General features: G+C 33.5%; 1 protein-coding gene across 2 annotated transcripts in view; it reads left to right on the top strand.

The window, feature by feature from the left end:
• The first annotated feature begins 288 nt into the window (after nt 1-288).
• LOC123526545 (probable serine/threonine-protein kinase roco6) overlaps nt 289-27470 on the top strand; it is a 76430-nt gene continuing 49248 nt past the window's right edge. The window contains exon 1 of one of the 2 annotated variants that reach the window (XM_045305752.2): nt 289-586. The gene's annotated coding sequence lies outside the window, so the exon portion shown is untranslated. The remainder of the gene's footprint in view (nt 587-27470) is intronic. The other variant, XM_045305745.2, reaches the window with a different exon arrangement.

Below are 27470 nucleotides of genomic sequence, written 5' to 3'. Positions count from 1 at the left end.
AGTGTATTTCGAGTGAGTTAATGATTTTACTGCTATAATTTCAAGTGTGTTTTTCTCTAAATTTTTATCCTCGATTGAAGTACACGACTCTACTAAGGTATTTTATATTGAAAGCAGAAGGTAAATACGGATATTCAACACTTTCCAGTGTATTTCGGTTTAAATGCTTGCGTAGTTGATCTTTTCTGACACGAACTTAAAATGAAAGTGTCGCTAGGCTCGTATTTCCATGATAACGCATTTTCTCTCATTTTTAAACAACTATGTATGATAACGAGTTTTTGAAGGCTTTGGTGTCATTCTCACTTTTACCAAAATGGAATATTAAAGTAATTTTATTAGCAGAATATCAAACACTTTGAACAATACCCTATTTATCTTAACGTTTAAAGTGACCATGGCTAAAGAGTTTAATGTTTTAACTATTGTATATCTTTGCTTGAGACGGAGACTTTAATCTTGACGGTAACGATAATTTTCAAGTACTTTCGTACACATTTTAAGGACATTATCTTGATTTCGAACACGTGTGTATAACTTCTGTCGTGTTTGGATTACAGATAAATTATTTCAAACGCTTTCTAAGGTAAGCGGAATAGTTACAATTATTTTCCTAGTGTATAAACTCAAGTCATATATTTAAAGATTTTTCAAGACACCGAAATATGCTGTCAAGCTAGATATGTCAGCAGTAGTGGCAGTAATGTTGCTGTTACACCTACTGCTATAATGTTCCAGCATTCTGTTCTACTAGTCATTGTGTACCGTATTCATAGAGAACAGGACTTATACCAACCTCCGCGCAGGAGTATTGTCAAACGATTATCCCTGCCGCCAAGAAAATCCCGTGGCGATAATACAATCATGTGATTCTAAAATGGCGACACCCGTTTAGCTCAGTAGGTAGAGCTTGGTCTACTGATCGCGGAGTCGCGAGTTCGATCCTCGGGCGGGGCGTATGTTTTCCGTGACTATTTGATAAACGACATTGTGTCTGAAATCATTAGTTCTCCACCTCTGATTCGTGTGAGGAAGTTGGCAGTTACTTGCGGAAAACAGTTTTCCATTACAGCTTCTTTTGTTGTGGGCCTGCTATGTAAATGCATGGTTCTGGGGCTGTGTTTTTGATACTCTGTGCTTCCGAGAAATCTACTCTTACCTATTATCTTTTGTACTGGTACAGAATCCAGGAACACTCAGTGTAATTTAAAAGTAGTTTCGAATTTACGATTTTATCTTGCGAAAACTCGTTATACAAACTGAACCCGGATAAATCCGTGCCAGCCTGGTTAGGTTAACTGCCCGCCGTTATATGACTGAAATACTGTTGAAAACGGCGTTAAACCTAACTCAAACAAACAAACAAAATGGCGACACGCTTAGCAACGTCTTGTAAATAATCTACAGGCAAGTTGACATTTATGTCACAACCTTTAAGAACTGTTACATGATGAAAGTATTACATGTTAATTATCTTAATTTTGCAGTTTGCCATTTGTAAATTTATCTTACTGTACTTAAAATACCGTAAAGTAATTTCATTGTTTAAATTTTTAGCAGGTGCGCATCACAACACCAGAGAAAGAAGTGATTTTAGTATTGCTGTATTTTGTTTTAGCTTTTTGCTCGTTTTACCGACAAAATATAATATTTTACTACTGAGAATATATATCAGATGAATACTTTGTACAACAAAATTAAAATAATGAAAAATATCATATATTGAAAAAGCGGCTGATAATTTTATTTTGAGCGCTTGTCGTCTAACCAAGAAGAAACATGTATGCCTTATAACCAAACTTACAATGTCACTTATTCAACGATCTCTATTGAAAATGTTTCTTCTTTATCTCATTGCACAAAGAATTTCTTTTGATATCAGTAAATTGTCTTTTATGTCTTTTGTGTTTAAATGAAGTGTTTAAAAATAGTTTTGAATACATTTTAAAATGTACACTATAGATTAGGGTACAACGTACATTTGTCGATAATCTATTTATTTATTTATTCATTTTTGTTTTTTTTTAAATATCAGGATATTATAAGACTTGTAAAAGGCATGGCATAATCAGGTATGTATTTGTATTTACTGTTGAGTTAAATACTGTTAGTAACTGGACGTCTCTGCATGCAATGATGTTCATGTGTGTATTACTCGAATGAAGTGTAAGTGGTGAAATTGTATCTTTGGTTTAAAGAGTAATTATAAATATATATAATTTTCTTGTAAATTCGATACACCTATCCCGTAACAAGGTATTTTCTTTGATTCCTGTTCCAAATGCCATAGATATTGTACATCATTCTTAAGAACTCCATAGACGGTAAATTGTTAAATTGTACGTTTCACAATGTTCAAAATATCTTTTGAATTTATCCTAAAAATGAATTTGATGTGACATTCTCGATGGTAAATTTCAACAATCTGTGACAACAAAGTTTCAGGAAATCACTTTTGTTTTTATTTGTCAATGTAAACTTTTTTTAACATTTTTTTTAAAAGTTGTATTCGAAATTATATCTTAGCCCGATTTGTATACGAAGAAAAGGACACTTTTACTGTGAAATTAACATAGTTTAACATATCTTGAAACAACTAACAGATAATATTCTCAGAGATCTATAAAATGATGTTAAACTCCTATCTGGATCTTGCAAAGTGATTCACAGAAAACTCTGCAATGTATTTGGTGGATCAAAATAATAGTAAAGAGTTAGTGCACTGTTTGTAGGGAAAACTCGTTGCAACACATATTACAATTTATAATCTTTATTTATTCAAATAGCTCTAATTGCTGAGATAATTTTAAATCAAACACAGAATGATGAAAATGTTTCACGATTGCGGATGTAAATTAACTCGACACTAGAGATTTATTTTTTTGAAAACAGTGTCAAACATTGTAGTCATTTTGCCATTTAAAAAGTATTATTGCCTTCAGATAGCAATGAGCAATGTCATTTATCAGTTTCTGATACCATTTCTTTCTACTTGGTTGAAATTTCTTCTTTAAAATATCATTTCTCTTTCAAATATAAGTATGAATTACCAAGGATACATAATATATATTTATAAAAGGCCAGTTATAAATGCAAAATGATTATATTTTTCCATTGCAGTAATTAAACAGATTACAGTCATAGTATTTAACGATAAGCATGTGGATATATTGTTTAATTATGCATAAAATTGATACTATATTGTTATCAAATAGCCTGTTACGGGACCTATATTATGGGTAACTGATATGACTATGATATGATATATGTATGACTGTTAACCAAGCAACTTTTATGACAGATAAATACTTGCAGTCGTTATCACTATTTTATGCATTTAATGCCCTGTATATTAACGAATAAATGTTGTAAGTTTTTTTTTTTTCAGTTTAAATACTGCTAAATATCTGTCATATGTTTTGTCATAGCTCACCTTGAGAACATTCAAATTTCTTTTGATTCCATTTAAATAGGATTTTTGTCATGGAAATGTAAACATGATCAGACTGATGATTTACATATATTTCCGTTTATTAGACATTTGCGAATTTAGTCGAAGTAGACAGTGAAAACCTAGGACGATCGGTATTTTAAAGGGGACATCTCAAAATTTAAATGATATTATGTGCAGACTAAAATACATGCCCATAATAATGATAAGGTCTGTCTTATTATCCCCTGCCGAAGGCGAAGGGATATTGTTTTGATGTTGTCTGTCCGTGTCATTACATCTGAATACTTATGTGGCTATAGAAACAATAGGTAACTGTACTTTTTCTTTGATGTCATTCAATCCGTTAGCATTTTTGTGGCTATGTTTTCTTTTACATGGCTAAAAGAACAATAGAGAGAACAAAAGAGTAGCCACATAAATATTCATATGTAGGAACACCCGTTTGCCCATCCGTCCGTCCGAAATTGAAAATTCTAATGATTCAGAAGTGTTTAAGCTTGAATTACCAAACCTCAACTATTTATAAATAAGCACACGACCCTTTGCTCATTCTTATTCTTCCCCCTCTTGACCTTGTAAAAACCATGATCTGTTTCAAAAAAAAAATGAAAACGCTTATAATTCAAAAAGTATTTCAGCTAGAATAACTAAACCTCACATAATTATAAATGAGCACATTACCTTTGCTCACGCATATCATCCGCTTTGACGCAGAAAAATCAGATATTTCCAGATGTGTTTGAAAAATACAAACTGAAAATGCTTATGAATCAAAAAGTATTTCAGCTTGCATCACCAAGCCTTGCATAATTATTTACTAGCATATGAACTTTGCTCACACATAGTATTATACCGTTTTACCGGGTACAAGCAGAGTTTTTTCCCTTGATTTGGTAAAAATTGAACATGCTTATAATTCAATAAATAGTTTTGCTAAAATCACTAAACCTCACATAATAATTAATTAGCACACGATATTTATTTACGTATAGTATTACTCCTTTTACCCTGAAAATGTTAATTATTTCCCCTTGATTTGGGAACAAATTTTGACGGTATCTAAGTAACCTTTTAATGGATCTTCATGAAAATTTTCACAAATGCAGATCACTACAGGGTTGTGGCGCATACGCAATTTTGTCAGGATCTCTTCATTAACCAGAGTTATTGCCCTTTAATTATTTTACAATCTGTAAATTCCATCATAACAAAGTAACTTATTTATGAATCTTCTTGAAATTCAACACAAAATTTATATAGATCACTGTACGACGGTGATGCGTGCGTATCTTTCATTAGAATCTCTTCAGTATCTGCAGAGTTATTGCCCTTTAATTGTTTTAAACTTCATTCATATCTACTAAATATTGTCGTCCATTGATGGGTCTTCATGAAACTTAGAGATCACTACAGAGCAGTTTTCCCTTGATTCTTAAAACTAATGGTTTGGTGCATAACTTGTGTGTATCTGCAAAGAAAATATCATTCAAAATACCCCCAACCCCTCCCTCATTCACAAAACAACTTGTTTTGGATATATAGATTTGGCTTTGTGTCAGCAAAAACATTTATTTTATACATATCACCAAAACTTTGTGGTCTAACATCATTACACTTTATTAGAAATGTTCAACATTTTAAGTCGTGCATCTCAGACAAGATTGTCAGGGTGTGCTAGTGTGATCGCACAGTGTATCGTCCGTGGTCGTCGTCCGACGTAAACAGTTTTCACTTTGAACACTCCAGAGATGACAATTATTGCCTGATTGTTGGCGACTTGGTCAAAATCATTGTCTTAACAAAATGTCTGACACCATAGATTTCTATGATATATTAAATCCAAGATAACACTATTTCTACATTTATAAAGAGAAATATTCTAACAAATATTCATGTATAAAATATGACATCTGGAGTGTTAAGAATGTTTTTCTACGATTCATTTTACTGTCCTACCTTTTAACGTTAAATGACCAAGTTTCAAACTTGACCTAGAATTTATTGTGGCAAATATCATGACTATGATTCATATAAATCAGGTCAACAATTTAGACTGTATGGTGTCTACAAGGATTTATTTTTGTTATTTGGCTTAATAACCTAGATTTTCACCCCGTTTCAAAATCAGCCTACATTCTGACCCTGTTCTGTAAGTAGAAAATATTTCCTCTACAATATTAACAATGTTTATTTTTATGATACAGTCTCGTGACCCCGCCAGAAAATCCAATTCCAAACAATATCTAGACTTTATAATGTCAAATAGTCTAACCAGGGTTTATAAAGATCTAAAATGAATCATGGCCTCTAATGTGTTAAGATATTTTCTATAACTTCACCTTACTTTATCTAATGAACTAGATAATCTAGTTTCAATGTAATGTAGATTTTATTAAGACATATTCTGACCAGGTCGTATATAGATTTAGTATGAAAACCAAGGTTTTTCTGTGATCTGACCTCGTCACATAATAACCTACATATAGTGTCAAACTCTGTCAAAATTTTCTACACAACATTCTGACTAAGTTTCTGACTTACTTTGCACTAGAACTGCAACTGCTAGAGTGCTAACAGTGAAATTGCGAACGACGAACGACGATGGACGAAGATGGACAACAAGCACAGCGCTAATACAATAGCTCACTTTATGCTCAGATGTGATAAAGTCTTGCATGTGCAACTCTAAATGTTGAATAATATCCTCAAACAATTTCTTGACGGTCGTTCAATACTTTTAGCAATATGTGTATTACAAATTTTCTCTGACGGACAAACGGACGGGAGAACAGACGAAGCCAAATCTACATCCCCACCGCATAGTGTGGCATAATAAGCCAGTCATATCACCGGTCACGCATTTTCCTACAGTACATAATATGATAAAGAAATGTCGAGATGGTCCCAGTGAAAAATCTATCGTCATAGTTGTTCACACCACTGCTTGTTAAGGGGGAATGGTACTTTGTCAAAATTTAAGATTTGCTGATTGTCTTATATACCAAAATAAACTTGAAGATATTTCCAATTGATATCATCATCTTTTAGAGCAATAAACATGCGTATGACATTACCATGACGTCGCAAACATGACCCGTTTTCGCGCTTTTTACGTCCGTTAATGGTAGCACTAAAATGGTATAAAACTCGATACTACAAGCGTATTGTTGGCGTCAATGCATTAGATTATATATCAAACGACAGAATAAAGCAATTTCTTAGTGATTATTAACATGAACAGGTATTTTCTATCTGAATTTTCGAAGGCGGTTCGAAAACAGACATTTGGTTGTTTAAGAAAATTAAGGAAGAAAATCGATTCTGATCCATTTTACAAAAAATTGGCCCGTGGAATTTTTGCCAAATTTTTGTATGTGAAAATTCATTATGTTGTTGATATCTATGCCAAAATAGAAAAAAGTTCACCGAAGCGTTTTTGTAGTAAAACCGTTTGAACTTGACTACTGCAGCGTCGTTAAAAGACATGTAATCGTTATGTAACGTTGCATGTGTTTATTTTAAATGGCTTGTCATAATTCTACCTGGAAACCTATAAACAAGCAGTTATGAGACACGAATTAAATATTTCAATCTAATCGTAAAAATATTACACATTTCATAACATGCAGTATTCCAAAATATTTTCATTGAAAAGTGCGTATCTTTTAAATTACTAGAAGTTCTTGATGTTCATTTCAATAGCCACTTCATGCACCTTTTTCAAACTCAGCTGCTTTCTAAAATAAGTCGCGATAAATACGGACAGTTCAGAAGGCTAAAAAAGTTAAGTTTTTGAAGAAAGGGAGTGTCGGGAGTGATAATAAAACGGAGAAAAGCAAAATAGAAGAATCGTCGATTATGCATATTTTGGTAATGTATTTGACAATGGTTTCAAAATATGCGGAAAAAGACTTTACTGAAGCCCGCCCGCTTAGCTCAATAGGTAAGAGCGTTGGTCTACGGATCTCGGGGTCGCTAGTTCGATCCTCGGACGGGGCGTATGTTCTCCGTGACTATTTGATGAACGACACTGTGTCTGATATCATTAGTCCTCCACCTCTGATTCATGTGGGGAAGTTAGCAGTTACTTGCTGAGAACAGGTTTGTACTGGTACAGAATCCAGGAAAACTGGTTAGGTTAACAGCCCGCCGTTATATGACTGAAAAACTGTTGAGAAAATGGCGTTAAACTCAAAACAAAGACTTTACTGGAAAAAACCTATTTTCCGAAACTAATTATGGTATGTATAGTGTACTACATTTTAAAATGTAAAATCTAAAATGCTACGGCATTTTACGGAACCCCTATTTAATAAACGTTGCAGCTGCATTAGGTAAGCATGGGATAATTAAAATACAAACATTTCCGCACAGTTCTATCCGAATGTGAATTTCGTTTAAATTGTATTAATGATACAATTAAAGGCAGATTTATAGAAACGGTAATAAGACTGTTAAAAAAGTTGATTAATTTTCTGAATCAAGTTTTTACGCTCGTTTCAACAGTATGGCGGATAGTTTCCTTAAACATTGTTCCTGGAAACGACCAGTACTAAACCCCTAACCTCCGACACAAACTACCAAGTGTTCTCACATAAAGAGCCATGTTCGGTAACGGGGCTTGAACTTACAGTCCTCCATCAGTGAGATATCTCAGTGAATCAGACCACGTAGGCAGTCCTAAAAGTTGACAGTTTATATATATACGTTATTTTTCTTTTGCAAGCAGTACAACGGAATTTTAAAATTCGAATGTTACGTATGAATTTTAAGATTCCGCCGTGTACTGTTTGTAAAGATTACACGTCAAAACATTTGCATAACTGGATACCGTTCTACCTGTTTTAACATATGTTATTTGAGCCGCGCCATGAAAAAAACAACATAGTGGCTTTATGACTAGCTTTGATCCAGACCAGCTTGCGCAGTCTTGTCAGGATCTATGTTGTTCGCTTTTAAAGCTTATTGCAATTTAGGAAACCGTTAGCGAACAGCATGGATCCTGACCAGACTGCAAAGCCACCGTATGTTGGTTTTCACAAGGCGCGGCTCATTTCATTTAAATATTTCTGTTATTTGTTATTTGTTGCACAGGACGGGGAAAAAAGCCTGAATAGAAACGACTAAATTATGAATTTTAAACATGCCATCACGGACATGCCCCTTCCGTTTACACGATGACATAACGATATAGAATGATGAATGTTCGTCCATATGCCGTCGCGGCTTGTTTCACAATATTGTCTTTCCTAAAATTCAATAGAAAATATATTAAAGTTTGCAATGTTGGTCCAAATAGAAACTAGCAGTATACACTAGAGAACGATCACTCAAAAAGATGCTAAATCCGTTCCCGATCCTGGATTATGTACTGAGCTTTTATTTAACACGTATTTTAGAAAGAATAAGTTTGAATAGAATGGCTGTATAATAGGTCTTAATAAATTAAGAATGCTTATATTTTTAATAAAAAAAACAGCCAATGAGCGGCAGTAAGCTTGTCTACCTGCCTGACATAACTGAAATACTGAAAGGGCCGTAAAACAGGATTCTATCAATCAAAACAAACAATAATATGAATTCATTTGGAATTTCCATATAAGCCGACAATCTCGCATGTTATGCGCCCTTTTCCGAGGTCACCGTACCGCGCTACTGATAATTTCCTGACAAGTCAACACGATGTTGGTACAAATCTATACTTTAGGTTGTGTTTCTGTAATAAGAATGTATATAACAGCCGTACTTAATCTGTATCTGTTTGTCTCCCTTGGCTATATTTTTGCATGAAGACAAAAATGGGATATTCTCGTAAATATTAGTACTAAAGAAATATTATCAATAAATCTATCTATAAATATAAATTTGCCATCAAAATATTATGTCTGTTTCAAAGCATCTTATTACATAAAATAAATACACATACAAAAATAATATATATGTAAATTTAACACATCCGTGTGAGTGATAATTATCTATGACTGCTATATAAGTTTAATAATTTTCGAAACGTTAGAGTGAAAAGAAGCAATACTTTTATTGAGTTTTTTTGTCAATTATTTATGTTAATTTCGTTTAGAAAATTATATTATTATTGACCCTTGAGCCATTGGATATGCTATGGTATTCACTGGAAGAGGTCAATATTGTCCTCCTCCGTTGAATATCACATCATATCCGATGGCTTAACAGTCAAAAACTGTTTTATTATATGGGTTCAAGTTTATAAATAAGTAACAAGTATTGTTGCAACATATGTAATGTTTGAAAGTAACAATAACTGTGTGAAAACTTATCAAAGTTTACACGAAAACAATTAAATATGGTCAACTTCACAGATGCCAAAGAAATGGAGCAATTCTGTAAAAGCTATGGAGCCCGATATTCGTGCTCAGTTGCATAAAGAGGCAAGCAATTCTGGACTGATGTACAAACATACTTTTACTCTACATTTTAATTGTCCTGAATATTTTTTTTTAAAAGAACAATTAACAATAGAAAATAATTTCCATTGCAAGCTTGTTTTCCAGTGCAAAGTGAGTTTCAATAAATCTTGAAGAAAAAGGAGAAGCTGAATTAATACAGGCGCTAGAAAGCATAGTTCCACATGTGTATGGAGAGCACCATCTTTGCAGCCACTGGTGTAAAAATAAGGCTAATAATGTAAATATTCACGTGCTTACGTCATGTCTTAAGCGACGTTGTTTATTGCGTCACAATGCTCTAATTCAAACGGTTGTACTAGAAAAACGCTTCGGTGAACTTTTTTCTATTTTGGCACAGCCATTAACAACATAATGAATTTTTACATACAAAAAATGGCAAAAATTCCACGGGCCAATTTTTTGCAAAATGGATCAGAAGCGATTTTTTTCCTGAATTTTTTAAACAACCAAATGTCTGTTTTCGAACCTCCTCCGAAAATTCGGATAGAAAATACCTTTTCATGTTAATGATCACTAAGAAATTGCTTTATTCTGTCGTTTGATATATAATCTAATGCATTGACGCCAACAATACGTTTGTAGTATCGAGTTTTATACCATTTTAGTGCTACCATTAACGGACGTAAAAAGCGCGAAAACGGGTCATGTCTGCGACGTCATGGTAATGTCATACGCATGTTTATCGCTCTAAAAGATGATGATACAAATTTGAAATATCTTCAAGTTTATTTTGGTATATACGACTATTAGCAAATCTTAAATTTTGACAAAGTACCATTCCCCCTTAATTCGACATTGTCTATTAAGCACTTAATATATGTGGGGTATTTTCAAAATTTGATTTTCCTACTCCTGTTTCCAAACCATGATAGACTAATTTAGGCGAACGTAAGTTATCTAAGAAATAATTTGTAGCAAAACCGTGTTTTAACACGATGGGCGGTTAAACGTTAGGCTTGATAATTTGCATATTATTACATGTGACGTATAACCGCCCGTCGTGTATTAATAGTGTTAAAACACGGTTTTCCTATCAATTATTTCGATTCTTATATATCTTTTATTGTAAAATTTATATAAGATACAATAGAACTGTTTACTGGCGCACTTACGGTGCCAAATGGTAGGTCGTCACGCCCCATTGATTATACACACCAGGACCGGAAATGGTAATACATGCCTTGAATATTTGTTGAATAACTTATACCGATGTGACTGAAATAATTTCCAACATTACTGCAATAACTGCCAACAGTAATGCCAGTTGCACTGCTGATAGAGGAGGGAAGCATTGTGTCCCTTTTAGGGGCCGCTAGAGCTTAAAATGGAAATACATTTAAGTGATTTCTACTCACGAACTGCTTCATAGATCTTCATCAAACTTGATCTGTAGCATCATTATTAGGTCCTTTCCGAAACTTGTCCAATGGAAGAACTTGGCCCCTGTTAGAGGTCATTAGAGCTAAAATACAAATACCTATAAATATCTTCTTCCCATGAACTGCTTGTTGGATCTTCAACAAACTTGGTCTGTAGCATCATATTGTAAGTCATGAACTGCTTGATGGATCTTAATAAAACATGGTCTGTAGCATCACTGAAAGTTCAGCTCCAACTGTCTTTCTCAAACGGGAGCCCCCGCCCCTTTTATTAGCCGCTACAGCTAAAAGTAGAAGAACCTTTGAACGACTACTTCGGGATCTTCAAAAAACTTAGTGTGTTGCAAGAACTTTTTCAAGTAGAAACATACAACCCCTTTTCAAACAAGAGGGTCATTATGACTCTGGATCGCTCACCTGAGTAATATGAGATACATGTTTCAAATGTCTAACTGATGATTTTTAGAATTTTTTTGGAAGATTTTCCTATGTACAATCAATTTTACCCCTGGGATCATGATATTTGAACAAAGTTTGTAGAAGTCTACTAGGCAATGTTACATATCAAATATCTAAGATCTAGGCCTTCTGGTTTACTTTTAGCAAATTTATTAAGATTTCCCTATGAACAATCAAGTAACCCCTGGGGCTGGGTCAATTTGACCCTGGGGAGTCAAGATTTGAACAAATTTTGTAGAGGTCTACTATGCAATGCTACATGTGAAATATCTAAGCTCTAGGCCTTCTGGTTTATTTTTAGAAAAATATTGAAGATTTTCCTATGTGAAATCAAGTGACCCCTGGGGCGGGGTCAATTTTGACCCGGAGGGTCATATTTTGAACAAATTTTGTAAAGGTCCACTAGGAAAATTAGAAAATTTTTAATATTGTTCTATGTACAATGTACGTCCCCATGGGACGGTGTCAAATTGACCCCGGGGGTCATGATCTGAACAAATTTTGTAGAAGTCTACTAGACAATGCTACAGGTCAAATATCTAAGATCTAGGCCTTCTGGTTTATTTTTAGAAAATTTATGAAGATTTCCCTATATACAATCAAGTAACCCCTGGGGCTGGGTCAATTTGACCCTGGAGGGACAAGATTTGAACAAATTTTGCAGAGCTCCACTATGCAATGCTACATATGAAATATCTAAGCTCTAACCTCCTGGTTTATTTTTAGAAAAATTCTGAAGATTTTCCTATGTAAAATCAAGTGACCCCTGGGGCGGGGTCAATTTTGACATCGGGGTCATGATTTGAACTAATTTTGTAGAAGTCTACTAGACAATGCTACAGGTCAAATATCTAAGATCTAGGCCTTCTGGTTTATTTTTAGAAACTTTTTGAAGATTTTCCTATGTAAAATCAAGTGACCCCTGGGGCGGGGTCAATTTTGACCCCGGGGTAATGATATGAACAAATTTTGTAGAGGTCCACTAGGGAATGCTACATATGAAATATCTAAGCTCTAGGGCTTCTGGTTTATTTTTAGGAAAATTTTGAACATTTTCCTATGATATATCAAGTGACCCCTGGGGCGGGGTCAATTTTGACCCCGGGGTCATGATTTGAACAACTTTAGTAGAGGTCCACTAGGCAATGCTACATGTCAAATATCTAAGCTCTAGGGCTTCTGGTTTTTTTTTTAGAAGAAGATTTTTGAAGATTTTCCTATGTAAAATCAAGTGACCCGTGGGGCGGGGTCAATTTTGACCCCGGGGTCATGATTTGAACAAACTTGGTAGAGGTCCACTAGGCAATGCTTCACACCAAATATCTAAGCTCTAGGGCTTCTGGTTTTTGAGAAGAAGATTTTTAATGTTTTTCCTTTCGGTTGCATGGAATTCAATTCTTGGACACTTTTGAAAGGGGGCACCCAAGGATCATTCCTGTGAAGTTTGGTGTAATTCTGCCCAGTGGTTTTCAAGAAGAAGATTTTTTAGAAATTGTTGACGGACGACGCACGACGCACTACGCACGACTTCGTGACAGGTGAGCTAAAAATAGAATAATAGTAAGTAGACCTTCCAAAATACCCTCTGCCTGCTCCATTTGTCTTTGTATGTTTATGTTTTTCCCGTCCACGTCTTAAAGACATAATAACTATACAGCTTGTTCTCTTATTTATGTAATTTAAATCGGCTGTTCCTAGAGCTTTCGATACTGAGTTTATGATGTTCTTTTTGCAAGGTTGTGTGCTGTCTAGTTCAGAAAGTTCATAATGGCACTTGTTTTGTTCCATTTCCGAATATACAAGTATTACAACTATTTTTGTATCTTGTTTACTCAATTTCTACAGTTTCCATCCTTTATTAAATGAAACTTGGTATGAATCATCAATATGGAGCAGACATATGCATTTTTTTTGGGACTGTTGTTAGGACTTTTGTTTTGAAGTTACCCGCTTTTGTTGTAGTCAAATGTGGTTGCCGCTTGTTTCTCGTCAACAGTTTACCATTCTTATCCAAAGTTGTGGAGCCTCTCCCTGTGTCTTCATCATTTAGCTGTCTTATCAATCTCCGTAGCTTTTGACCATCGCACTCAAGGTTAAGCGGGGCTGTTTTGTTTCTCCAGCTCTTCCTGTGCTTCGAGTTTGTGTTTGAGGAATTTGGCTTAGTTCGCTGTAAAGAAAGTTTACTTTCGTATCAGGGATTGTTTTTCTAACTTATTAGTCAAATTAGAGTAGTCTCAGGATGATGAGGAAAATGATTTTGATGATTCTAATAACAATGTATTATGAAGACTAGCTGGCTCAGTGTTGAAAATCAGGAAATTCCATGTCCAGTAACGACAGTTGTGGGGACACTAATGACCATGACTGTGATGACAATACTGATGAAAGGCATGTTAATCTTGTGGATATTGACATTGGACAAGCATTACAGCAACATTGGTTGCCAATTCCATGTATTACATTTACAACCACAGTCTTGGCTTGGTGATGGCGCAAGTCTACATGAAAGAAATAGTGTTTTGTTTTGTTTTGTTTCTTGTTTTTTTCATTTTTTTTTTTTTTGAGAAAATAAAACACCAAAAAATACTAGAATATGCTATCCAAAGCCGGGGAGCTGACACTTTCCTTAGTATATTCAGAAGAAGCAATGGGCATTAAACAGGACAAGAACAGATGTCATTGTATGGACATTACGGGAGATCATGCCGATATATGTAATAAATCAAGTGCGGGACTTATACCCAAATGTTCTAGGTCACAGGTCAGCCATACATGGGTCATAAATGGCATTAGATATTCCCATAAACTGATCTAACTTTAATACTTATAATAAAAAGTGACAAACATTTAAAAATTAAAGACTTATATCTTAGAAATAGATATCAATCATAGAAATATTGCAAATGGATGACAAGTTTCAAGTTTATTCATAGATATTCCACTGTACTTTAAGACCATGGTGGCAACATTTACATAATATATGACGAACAGTGAATACATATAAGTTGAGATGGTATGACATTATATTTTGACATAATTATACAATTACAATTCATAATAATAATATATCAATTTTACAAAGAATGCATATCTAACATGTCATTTTGAATTAAAACTATGATGAACCTAGGACTCAGATTATTGAAACCTTTTACTCAATTACTATAATGTCTAAATAAAAGAAGCATAATAAATAAGCATGCATATATAGATACGCATGCATTCAAAAACCACAATTAACAAAGTAAACACAATTGTTATAATGTAAACTATTCTGGTATATGTAACTCAGTTAGGAACAAAGTATCCATACACACAAGTGCGCAGCTACAAAATGTAAAATTCCGTTCACGTTTTGACGAAAATTACTCGTTATTCTATCTATCTCACTATAAAACATTAAAAAAGAACATCAATTAGATCTGTAAGAATCTTATTTTAACTCTATCTCTTTTTTTTTTAAATATTAGCCATGTCAAGAGATATGCTCACGTCGGTATATTGTTATAAAAAGAATTGCGCTATTTCAATATGATAAAAGCGATATGGTGAAATGTGCTAAGTGTGTGACATTTTAATCTTTTATTCACGTCTCTTTCATGTACAATATCCGGTATAAAATGGCTGTGTGTGTCCGAGTGAAGTACAAATACTATAATTATTACTCCTTCTCTTGAGAAGGAATATCTTAATTCAAAAAGTCACACTTGACTGAGCTACTGATGACGAAAGCTGTTGTAATTACAAGCTGGCCAATTAAACTCCGTGACCTTAGAAATAACCTCTGACGTTAAACTATTCTTTCTCAATTGAGGGGACTCCATGGGTTACACAATACTAAACCCGAGGATGATTAATTGATTCTTTTATTTCCTCCTGAACATAACATATGTACATTCACCAGATAGATATATATCAGCAAATTTAAATGTAAACAACCAAATATTGTCGTTACCTTCAAATGCATGGTTAATATATGAAAACAAACCCCATTGCGGCCCTCTAAGTCTGTGTAACAAACTCACACATCGAATACCCGGTCAATGTTTTATTGCCATATTTACTCTACTGAAAGATGTAACAGATTTAATTTGTTGTTGGATTTAACAATTTATGTTAAATAACTAGCGTAAATACTTACCTGATATTTTTTGGCAGTACAAAACAGACATTGCAACCAAAATTTTACAAGATGGTCATTTTATATTTATATAGATGTGCCCTAGAAGGAACTTTTGGTATGCTTTAACTTGTAAATATAGCCTAAAACATACCACAAGAGGACGACATGTGCAATCCGAAGAAAATCACACCTTCACGCATGTTTGAGTTTTATTGCATGTTGTATCAGATCGGAGATATTGAAACCTGGTGACCGACTGCTGTGAATTTACTGATGTAGAAACAAATTTATGACACATAATTTTAAAACCAAGATATTTTGCAAGATATTTATAATTTTAGTCTGTAATCGTAAAACAATGTTAAAGTTAACATGGTTTATGATAGATATTTAAGTTATCAGAGTAATTTCCAGAGTTTCTATTAGCGCAGGACACACATCTTGCGCAGCTACAAAATTTCGTTCACGTTTTGAGGTTACTTACTCTTTATTCTATCTATTTTGTACTATAAAACATTAAAACAATATCAATAAGATCTGTAAGAAATGACATATATTTGAAATACCGGTGTCATTTCAGGATATGCTATAAGCGCTGGACTGACATCCCTTGCAGGCTACGACGTTTAAAAGTAAAATATAACATTCGCTATAAAATATACTTTGAATATTTGGTGTCATTTTAACACCTGTGACAAGTGACTCTAATACCGTCCTCAACAGAAATTAATAGTCCGTAAATTACCAGGGGCATGAACATCTCCTTGAAATTACCACATAAATATACTGATTTACTTTAAAAAATATATCTGTCTTGATCTTTATAAATTAAGCACAACGGCCAAGTCATTTCACACCTTCGCGCATGCCTGATCTCCGTCATTTTTATTATTAAACAATTTTATGTAGGCCTACAAGTCTAGCCATCTTACGAGATTCAATTTTATCGGGAGATATCATCCGTATGTTATAAGCGCAGACTCATTTACAAAACGCGCATGACAGTTACCTGCGCATATAACAAATGTAAATAAGGTTGCCCGATTTACAAATCGTTGCGCTAATAACAAATTGGTTATTTGCATTGCGCGATTTTCCAAACGCGCAGATTGGCTATATGCGCGTAACATATACATCATGTGCAGTTGACCTGAATTGGGTCAAAGGTCGTTTCAGATTCAATTTTTTAGGAAAGAAAATACCTTGATATTACAATTTTGTAGCTGCTATATCTAATTAATTCAAAGGGTTATTTGCGGAAGGAATACATTTTTGTGAACTTAATATTGGTCCCCACAATTGCATTTTTTAAAGTAAATAAAACTTATTTCTGACATATTCCCGAAAAATCTCTCTGATCAAATTGGTTGCAAAAATCAGCCATCATTTTATATTTTTGGCTCCTCACACTTCTTTTATAGCGAAAGTTGGGGTTTAAGAGTTTATACATTTTAAGTAATCACACTTCGAACCTGTAAACATAAATTATATCAGAGATCAATTTTATGTTACACGTTACTGATATTGCACATGTGCTGATAATCATCTCTATAACAAACACTGTATAATGAAAAGCCTTGTAAATGAAAGATAATCGAAACCAAACTTTTGACATTCTCAGTGTAATTGACTGTATCACGTTTGTACCTCTATATGTTCATATGTATGTCGTCATATGACCTATCATGTGTCGGTGCGACGTTAAATCCAACAAAAAAATATGTTCATATAACACTCGTTTAAATAGATCAACAGTGTTGTTGTAGTTATAAACTTGCCCGGTGTAAAGGTTAGTGAGGGCTACGAATTGTTTTCTGAAATTTTTAGCATGGATCTCTTTCAGTTTGGAACCGTCCATGTTTACAAACACGTTTGTTTATTTTATGAGGAGTACTCCTCGTGTAAATGGGTCAACAGTGTTGTTGTACTTATAAGATAGACTGGCCCTGTTTATAGGTTGGTCAGGGCTAGGGATATGTGATTTGTATTTTATCATTATATATTAGCATGGAACACTTTCAGTTTGGAACCGTTCATGTTTACAGTCACGTTTGTTTATTTTATGAGGAGTGCCTGTATATGATATCTAACATTTTAAAGGTTGAAAACAGTTCTTTCTACTTGGGTATGTTTCATATACTTCCGAGCAGTTACAACAGCAGTTATAATAATGTCATGTAGTATCATAATATCGTATCGTAACAAAACTAACAAAACAAGAGAGATTCGAAATAGCCTATATCTAAACCTGAACATGTTAGGGAATCTATATACTAATCCAGGAAAAATCAGATCTTCCTTTAGAATAATTATTGTTCATCTCTCCTTTTGTACTTATTTGTACATTCTCCTCAAGGTAATTCCTATTTACTATTTAACTACTGAATGGATAACTGATGACAGGCAATGAGAAGCTTGGCAAAAGCCTTGAAACATTTCTCAGCCTTCGATGATTGCTTGATGACCCTTTTTATACTATATTTGTTAATTTGTTAAGGTTCATTCTGTCGGAAAAATAGTGGGTCTAAATAAGTTAGATTGGCGGATTTGTTATTGAACAAAAGTTATAAAAAGTATACACCAATAGATTCGTCATGGAACGAAGTATACGACTAGATAATCAAACTACGAATCTTTCATAAGTCGTACGACGACGAATTTGATAACAAAATTGGTCATGTTTTTTCAAAATCAAGGGCTGCTTCAAAATACATGCGGAGTCCATTTAAAATGTATTAATAGACAGACAAGACATGTATCTAGTTCCTGCCACCCTTTAAATTACCCAAACTTTTTCTAAATGGCTGACAATTTACGATTGAAAATATACTTTAGAATGTTTCAGACGATTGTTTTCATCGTGCTTTGTTGACATGACGGACTACTTTTTTGTTACTATAAATACTAATATTGCACGGTGAAAACGTGCCCGATTCCCGCCAAATATAATAAAGGATAGTTCTTCACGCCGTTTACCTGAAGGGAGAGTTCTTTATCACGATTATCATTCTCGGCAGATTTTATAGATCCAATAACACTATTCTAATAATACAGTCAAAAAGTATTCGAAGAATAATCAATTTTTTTTCTCAAAATATTCTACAACCTGAAATGAAATCTAGATTATCTGCTTCATTGAACTATCCAACTTTTTTTCAAACGGTCTACTTAATATGATAAAAGCGTTATCGTTCCAAACTTTGTAAAAACATTCTTACATCCATAACGTCTTTTAAATAATATGACTACCTCAGGGGCGGATACAGTATTTGGTGTAAGAGGGGGCGTAAAATATTTGAAGACTAGAGCAAATAGGGGGGTCCGGGGACATGCTTCCCCGGAAAACTATAAAAAATAATGGATCCATCTGGTGCATTCTGGGGTACTTTATTTGTTAGTGACAAAATCAACACAAATAACATGCTAATTATAGTCATGTCTTATGAATTGTCAGACTTATTCTTTCGCGAGTATCTCGGAATTTTCTAGCCCGTTTTTTGAGGATTTTTATGGGGAGGGTTTACCAAGGACTAAAATAAGAAGAGTTTTTTTCGGAGCTCATGCAAACTTTGTCAGATTTTAAATGTGCCAGCATAGCGAGCGAGAAAAAATGCATTTTTTTCATCCAAAAAAAAAAACAACAACAAAAAAACAAGTAAGACAAACTACCTGTGTGATAGAGATAAAAATGCATTTTTTTATGTTTAACCCAGAACAGAAGACAAATTATGTTTTCGAGCGTAGCAAGCGAGAAAAAATATGCATATTTTTCAGCCGGAACAAAAGATTAATTATTAGTGCGAGCGTAGCGAGCGAAAAAAATTGCATATTTCATATTCTTCAGTCAGAATAAAAGACAAATTATGTACCCAAGCGTAGCGAGCGAGAAATTTTTTTATACATTTTGCAATTATTTTACCCAGAACGTAAGACAAATTACCTATGCTCCGGCGATTTTAGGGGTGGGAGCGCCCCGGTGCGCCCCCGCCCCCGCTATGAATCCACTAATGGTAATACTTCAGTCCGTACGCAGAAATGATTACTGTACAAAATTCATAACCATTTGAAGTATTTATTTAAACTTGATGGAGTTCTATTGTACAAAAACGGCCGTCGTTTTGGAATTTAAGTATGCCTGCATCTTAAGCCTGACAACAGAACAACTTCATAATCTCTGCCGACGTCGTTGATAAGCTTAAATGTTGTAAAACTTTGCTAGATCCCTCGTCCGACATCGACCTTAAAGGCCTTTATCATACTTAAGGGCAGGTCCGGATCTAGCCTGGGAATCCAGTCTGACAATTTCTAACCATTTTTCTACCTGCAAATTGACAATATCAGAAACTCGGATGAATGCCAGTTAACACTAATTAGCACAATAAGTTGGATCTTTAATGTAGGTAAGATTTCTTCTGACAATTATTATCAACGGCTTCCCAGGCTAGTCCGGATCCAGAAATACCTTTATTTGATGCAGCGAGGTAACAGTTTAGAAAGAATGTGTCACCAGCGAGACACATAGCTCCCAGCGTGAGTAGGAGTCAGGGTGTTCTCTCCTGCAAAAGTTTGAAATATAGTTATTTAATGGTGGCATCTGATAGATTTTTTGGTCTGATTTTTGAGAAAATATGTTTAGTATACAGCATCTTCTGTGTATGACTGTGCTATTTACGGTAAAAAGGATGAAAGGGACGACAAGTAAAGTAATCAATGATGACTGTTTTATTTTGCAGTATAACAAATTCATGCATGTTCACACAAATAAAAGTGTTATATATATGAGCAAGACACAATTATGCATAGAAAGTTGTGCTACAAAAGGAAGCAAACTCTTCCCCTTATAGGTATAGTTTGACAATATTCCTTCACGGAGGTTGCAAAGCGAACTAGAATGGTGTCGACAAAATGTTTCATTCAATAATTTATAATAACGACGGGTCAAGTTAAACAACTGAACACAAAACAAATGCGCATGTCTACATAATAATTATGATGCTTAACAAGTTTTATTTGAAATGAAGAGAAGGAAACTACAATGTAGTTGTCATTCGTCGTTAAAGAAGTGCCACAACTCCAGACAAAATAATCGATCATAATTATTTAAGTCAGGGCAACATGTACATATTCATTTCATGCTGCTGATGTATACCTAGTTTCAATTCAGTTGGACGGATCTGTTCGACTAAGTTCACGATGTGATGAATTAGTTCAAGATCAAATAGGGCAACAACTCCAGAAAAAATACAACAACAAGAATTTGTAACAGAGCTAGCAACGTCCCCTGCCTAATGACATTTTCATCATACATACTGTATGCCAATACAGCATCTTGGCATGAACAAAATAAAACAAGAGTGCCAGGATGTTAAATATATGCTGGTCAGGTAGATGATATAATAAAACATTTTCTGTACAAAACTATAAGTTTGGTAGACAGTAAGCCAAAACAATGACTTACCAGTTCTAACAACCAGGATAAAAAGTTTCAAGAATAATCGTTTTATAGTAGCAACAAAGGGAAGTAAGTTTTGATTTTCTAAGTTCACAAAAATCTCCTTACTGTCCAGGAAGAGGTACCTTAAAATACACCTAAAATTTGAAAGTAACACAGAAAAATAATCTTGATTTTTCCCTACGGTCAATTATAAAAAATTATCATATATATATATATTGTTTATAGTGACAACAAAGAGAAGTTAATCTGAAAAAAATCTAAGTCCACACAAAAGTACTTATCAGGTAGCCATAGGTCAAAATACATCAAAAATTGGATGTAATATGCGTGTTGTTCTACAGAAAAGTGGTCCCAATTTTCCCCTATGGCTAATATTAACCCTTACCCTGCTGAATTTCTATAATGAACTTGTCCATTTTTCAATTTGGACAGTACCATTTACTGTTAAGAGGGATGCTTACCAAAAATATACTGATTGAATGGTGAACAGTGCTGATCATCATCAGACTGCATGTATGTGCAGGCTGATCATGATCTACACTGGTCGCAAAGACAGAATAAATCCTGTTCAGCATGATAAGGGGTAATAGAATAGAACTTTACAGTAATAGCTATTTATAGTAACAGCAAAGGATTAGGGGCCTGGTTCTTTCTCATGACACTCCATCTCATGATGATGAACATTTTTGCCATTGTACATCAAAATCCCTCCATGCTCCGAACAAAGTCATTTTTGTATTTGACTTTTGGCCTCTAAGTGTGACCTTAAAGCTAGGGGTCTTGGTCTTGGGCATGACACCTCGTTTCATTATGGTGAAGTGAACATTTATGCCAAGTTATCTAAAAGCCCCTTCATGGATCGCAGAGTTATTGACCGGACACAAACAAAACTCTATTAACCTTTGACCTCTAAGTGTGACCTTGACCTTGGAGCAAGGGTTTGGGTCTTGCATAACACTCTTAATGGTGAACATTTATGCCGAGTAATTCCAAAATCCCTTTATGTATGGCAGAGTTATTGACCAGACAGAAACAGACCCTTTTAACCTTTGACATCTAAGTGTAACCTTGACTTAGGAGCAAGGGGTCTGGGTCTAGCAAATTTACATTGAAACATCCAGAAACATTTTCTATAAAACAAGTATGAAAGTCTTACACTTTTTCTACAAGACTATTGTATAAAGTTACAATTTGTATATAGAACTATGCTCAGAGAAGTTGAGGATTAATCAAAGTGCACACTTCTAAACTTCCATATTCATAATATCATTAACAGTTGTGAGGTATTTTGTAAATTAATAAAAAGCAAGTTCTTCATTCATGACAATTATTTCTTTTTCCCTAATTCTTCATATTTCTTCTCTGATTCCCCCAGTGTGTTTGGAAATAAGATTACAACTTTTGTATTATCCCTGTAGCCATGTTACAATTTTTTATGAAGAATTATGCTCACAAAATTGAAAAAAAAAATGTTGCATTGGACACATATTTTCCAGGAGAGTACACCTTTCTTAACTTCCATATGCATTATGCAATTAGCAATTGTGAGATTTCAATGTATTTTGCAAATTATTCTTAAGCAGTTCTTCATACATGATGCATACTTTTCTTTCTCCCTAATACTTGATATTTCTATTTCTCTGATTCTGGAAATATAGTAGTACATTCTGATCCATCAAATAGTTCAGTTTTTCTTGACCAATGCTTCAAACAATTTTGGCCCTTCAGATGATCATCTGAAATGGGAAAATTTAGCCATTTTTACACTAGTATAAACCTTACATGTTTTATATGTTCATAAAAACACAAAATTTTAGAATGTAAAATCTTACAATTATAATATTATCAGTCTGACAGACATTATCAAAAAAATGTCATTCAGAAGTGGAAAAACAGTACCTTACACAAGTAATAAAGACTAAGAAATATAGCCATGAATTCTAACAGATGATATATATTATTTGTCTGTATGTCTTCATGCATCTCCATTTTCAACTAACACTATATATAGGCAATGTACAAGTGTATTTGTGATATTTTTAAGGGCATCACTCAATAACAAGTAACCTGAAATGGAAGTCTTGCAATATGTGCATGCCTACCTCATGTTGATAATTTCATATCAACTTACTTTTGTATTGTGACACAGTATGAAAACTGTAGGAGGAGATGAAATATAATTCTTATAATTTAAAAAGGGACACTCCAAAACTCCGAATTTAGATTTTAGGCTAAAATAGATAAAGGCCTTTACATTTAAGGTAAAAGTGTATTACAAGTTTCAAGGGTATTGGATAGAAAGTGTGGGAGGAGCTGAGTACATAAAGAACAAAAGAAAAGAAACTGTAACATTTAATTCAAAATTCTAAAGAGATCATAACTTTAGAAAACTGTCATCAATGTAAAATTAACTATAGTATGTGTATAATTCTGCTGCTTGGCCATGAAGTATACCATAATCCATTTGAATATGATGGAATCTGCAGAAAGAGAGTTTTAATGCACAGGGTATGAAGGAAGCTATGATATGACAATTTGAAAAAGAAAATGACATAATAAGTGAAGAAACAAATAATTAAATTTGATAGTCCTGACAATATGTGCATGTCCCTTTCATGCTGATGTACCAAGTTTCATTTGAACTGATGAATAGTAATTACATAAAAGAATTTAATAAATGCAGCTCTAAACTATCCTGTACCTTTTTGATGTCTACTGTTCATAGTCTAGCCAAAACTCCAGAACTGGCTGCATTGAGGGCTTTTTGTTCACCATATCATACTGTAACTAAAATAAAAGCCCAACATGTACATTTATATACAAATAATTTTTTCTTTCACAATTAACTGTGATTTCTCTATAAATTTCCATTGCTGACACTTCACATTAAAAACAATTTAGAAATACAATGTACATATTAATTCTAAAGTCAATTATTATAGTTTGTAAAATAAGTGCTCAGTGCCATATCTATTTTCAAAACACTTTTAAACACATACCTGTATAAAATGGTGTGTAAATATGATGGCAGTCTTCTTCTTGGCAATTTTAGCATTCATTGTCCCATTATTTCTTTGGATAAATTTATCTTCATCTGAAATAAGTACAGTATAGTATAAAAAAAAACTATGAGGAAACATATATTGGTGGTTTTCAAAATAATGAAGCAAAAATATTGAAGCAAAAGTGTGACATAGGGATTGGAAATTCAAACCTATTTCTTTTGGTGGTCACTTATTTTTTATGATAGCAAATAATTCAAATTTCGAGGAAATATACAACTTTGGGAAAGTGTTGAGAAATACCAATCAGATAATATTTTAAACAGCCTTCATTTCATATGTTCAGAGAATTTCCAGTAAGATGGGTGATAAATGTTGCAGTGTTTTATGACAAGGAAATATGTATAACAGTAAATTTTTTTCAACATATATGAATAGGTGTTTATGTATAGTTTGAAACTTATTTAATAAATGTTTGTGGACTTTGGTTTTTAAAATCACCCTTTCTGCACAAATCTGACATAAAAATAAAATTTTACCTAGAAAAGTTGTTGCTGAATGAAAAATAATTAACATATTATTATAAAACCTATTTTTTCTCACATTTTTCAGGTTTATAAACCACATTCCAAATTTCAAAAATGTCTGGTGATTTTAATTTACATATGTAGGTAAACTTAACAGATTAAAAAGCAATAAAATTGATGTTTCCCCTTTTAAACCGGAAAATTGCCAACTTGGGAAAAGTGAAAAAAAATAAAATTTAAATTGTCCTGGGATTCTTATATAATGCTTAATTATCAAGTAATGCCTGCATTTAACTTACACACTGCTAAGAATATAGAACTGCCACAACATATTACAGTATAAATGCTTTGATAATTGATGAATGTCAAAAAAGGGTGCACAAGGGACATCACTTGGCTTAATATGTGAAGTTGAAAGCTGCTTTTGTATCCATTGTAACTTCCATTTAGAAATAAAGTAAAAGCCCATTTTATTTAAAGAATACTTACAAGGGACATTTTTGGGTGTATAGACATATATGAAGATTCTGAGAAAGCTGATTTGTAAAACAATAAAATCATAAGGTGTCTTCAAAGATGTAAGGATAAAAATCTTAGAAAAACATTAGGACTTAAGAAAAGTAATGGGGTTATGAAATTGTAGTGTTCAACATTTACATTTATCACTATTTTTTACGAAGGGGCTTCCATCACAAGACATGAACTATTGGTAAGAATAAGATGTAGTTAATGAAAAGAAGTATTTTGTTTTAAATGTGCAGAGTTTAGATTACATAAAAAAAGCCAAAGCTGTGACAATTTAGCTTGGTTTGAAAAAGTAAAACACAGTCGAAAACTATCCTTCATGCAAAATGTCACACTTTTGGTGCAGAGGGGACAAAATTAGCTATATAATTTAACATAACTTTAAAAATGCTTCAGCTGAAATTGCACATATTTCTTGAATACATTGATTTGGATATGATTTGCCCCAAAATACATTCTAAAACTGAACTGAATTAAAGTAAGGTGAAAAAGAAGAAAAAGCTTCATTATTTTGAAAACCACCCATATATAAGAAAATCAGCATTATATGGAATCTTGACAAGTGTGGATTTATGTATCTTAAAACTACTCATGTAGCTTCATTTCTTTATGCTGATTCTGTAGGTCTAAAGCACAGTTGATGTACAAATGAAGTTGAACAATTCATGCATGCCATGTAAAATAAATAATTATGATACTATTTATTAATCACATCTTGGTGTTATATAGGCCTACTGTATGTTATTTCATTCCATTGTATAAATGTATAAATTTGTTGATATTTTGGTGCATGATCACGCTTCATTCAGACCATTGACCTTGTCAGTTATGCAGAGGTGTCCTTTCTTTGGCTTACTTACAGACATTGTTCTTTTTTTTACGAAATTATTGTAGAATATATATAGAATATTGACATTTACCTAGCTGACTGTTGGTCGACATCATGTATTCCTGTTGAATAAGAAATGTCAATGTGCACGCCCAGCACAGGTTCAAACAGTTTGCAAATGACATTGTTTCCATGGTGCAGGTATTCATTCGTCTGAAACAAACACAAGACGGATTAAATGCACAGTAGACCTTGATTCTAATTAATGTTACTTTAGAAATCTTGATGGTTTTTGCCGGATGATTCAGCACGTTCAATCAGACATGTTTTATGGCATAAAATGAATGTAGAGACTATGTTCAAATTATGTCAATTCGAATGCAAAAAGTACATCAACGTTTTTTCTATGACAATGATCTATTCTGTCTATTCTGATCGATTCACTATCTATGTAACAATGCGTTACGTCTGCATCTAGATCTACCAGTGGATCTAATGATAATCTATGGTGACAGTGATACAAGCATGCATATACTATGTTCTCCGCCCAGAATAGGCAAATCATTCTCAGATCTTGAAATAGAGTCGAGTGATAATCAACCTTACTTTGAACTCGTTGCAAAAATAATTAATTTATATAAATCTATATAACTTTGCACTTACCATTGTTCCTAGTCCCAGAACAACTCGACCTGTCAATTTATGTAAACTCGAGGGAGGCCTTTTGACAGCACAGTAATGTAAACTTCCGAAGGAAATAGTCCAAATTTATTCCAGTTACTTCCATATGCGATATTATCGTGAATTATAATTATATGCATAATGTATCGCATATAGATTTAAGGTAGTTCTGCACGTTTGATAAACCGGAAGTAATGGCGTAACGTCATTTATCCGGAAAACGTAGAATAATGCCTGGATTCGGGGTACAGAAACGAAAATCATTTTATGAATTAATGGCAACCAGTGAGTAAATTTATTGCAATGGCACTGTTACTATCTTCATAAAGTTAAAATATGATATTAAAACATCTGACACTTAAATAACTCAAAATAATGTCTTAAAATTAGCTTAAAATAGGCGGTTCACTTTCATTATAGCCAAATATCTCAAAAATAAGCACACGGACCTATACATTTTATTTCACCATATTATAGGCCATATATTTATTTACAACTGTGAGAAGTTTCATTAAAATCTACATTGTAGAAAAATTTCTATTCGCGAAAATGTTATGAAAGTTGCGATTTCCCCATAGACTCCCATTACG

This window comes from Mercenaria mercenaria, chromosome 1 (genome assembly GCF_021730395.1).
Source record: "Mercenaria mercenaria strain notata chromosome 1, MADL_Memer_1, whole genome shotgun sequence".
NCBI lineage: Eukaryota > Metazoa > Mollusca > Bivalvia > Venerida > Veneridae > Mercenaria > Mercenaria mercenaria.
This window is presented reverse-complemented; position numbering and strand designations above follow the sequence as displayed.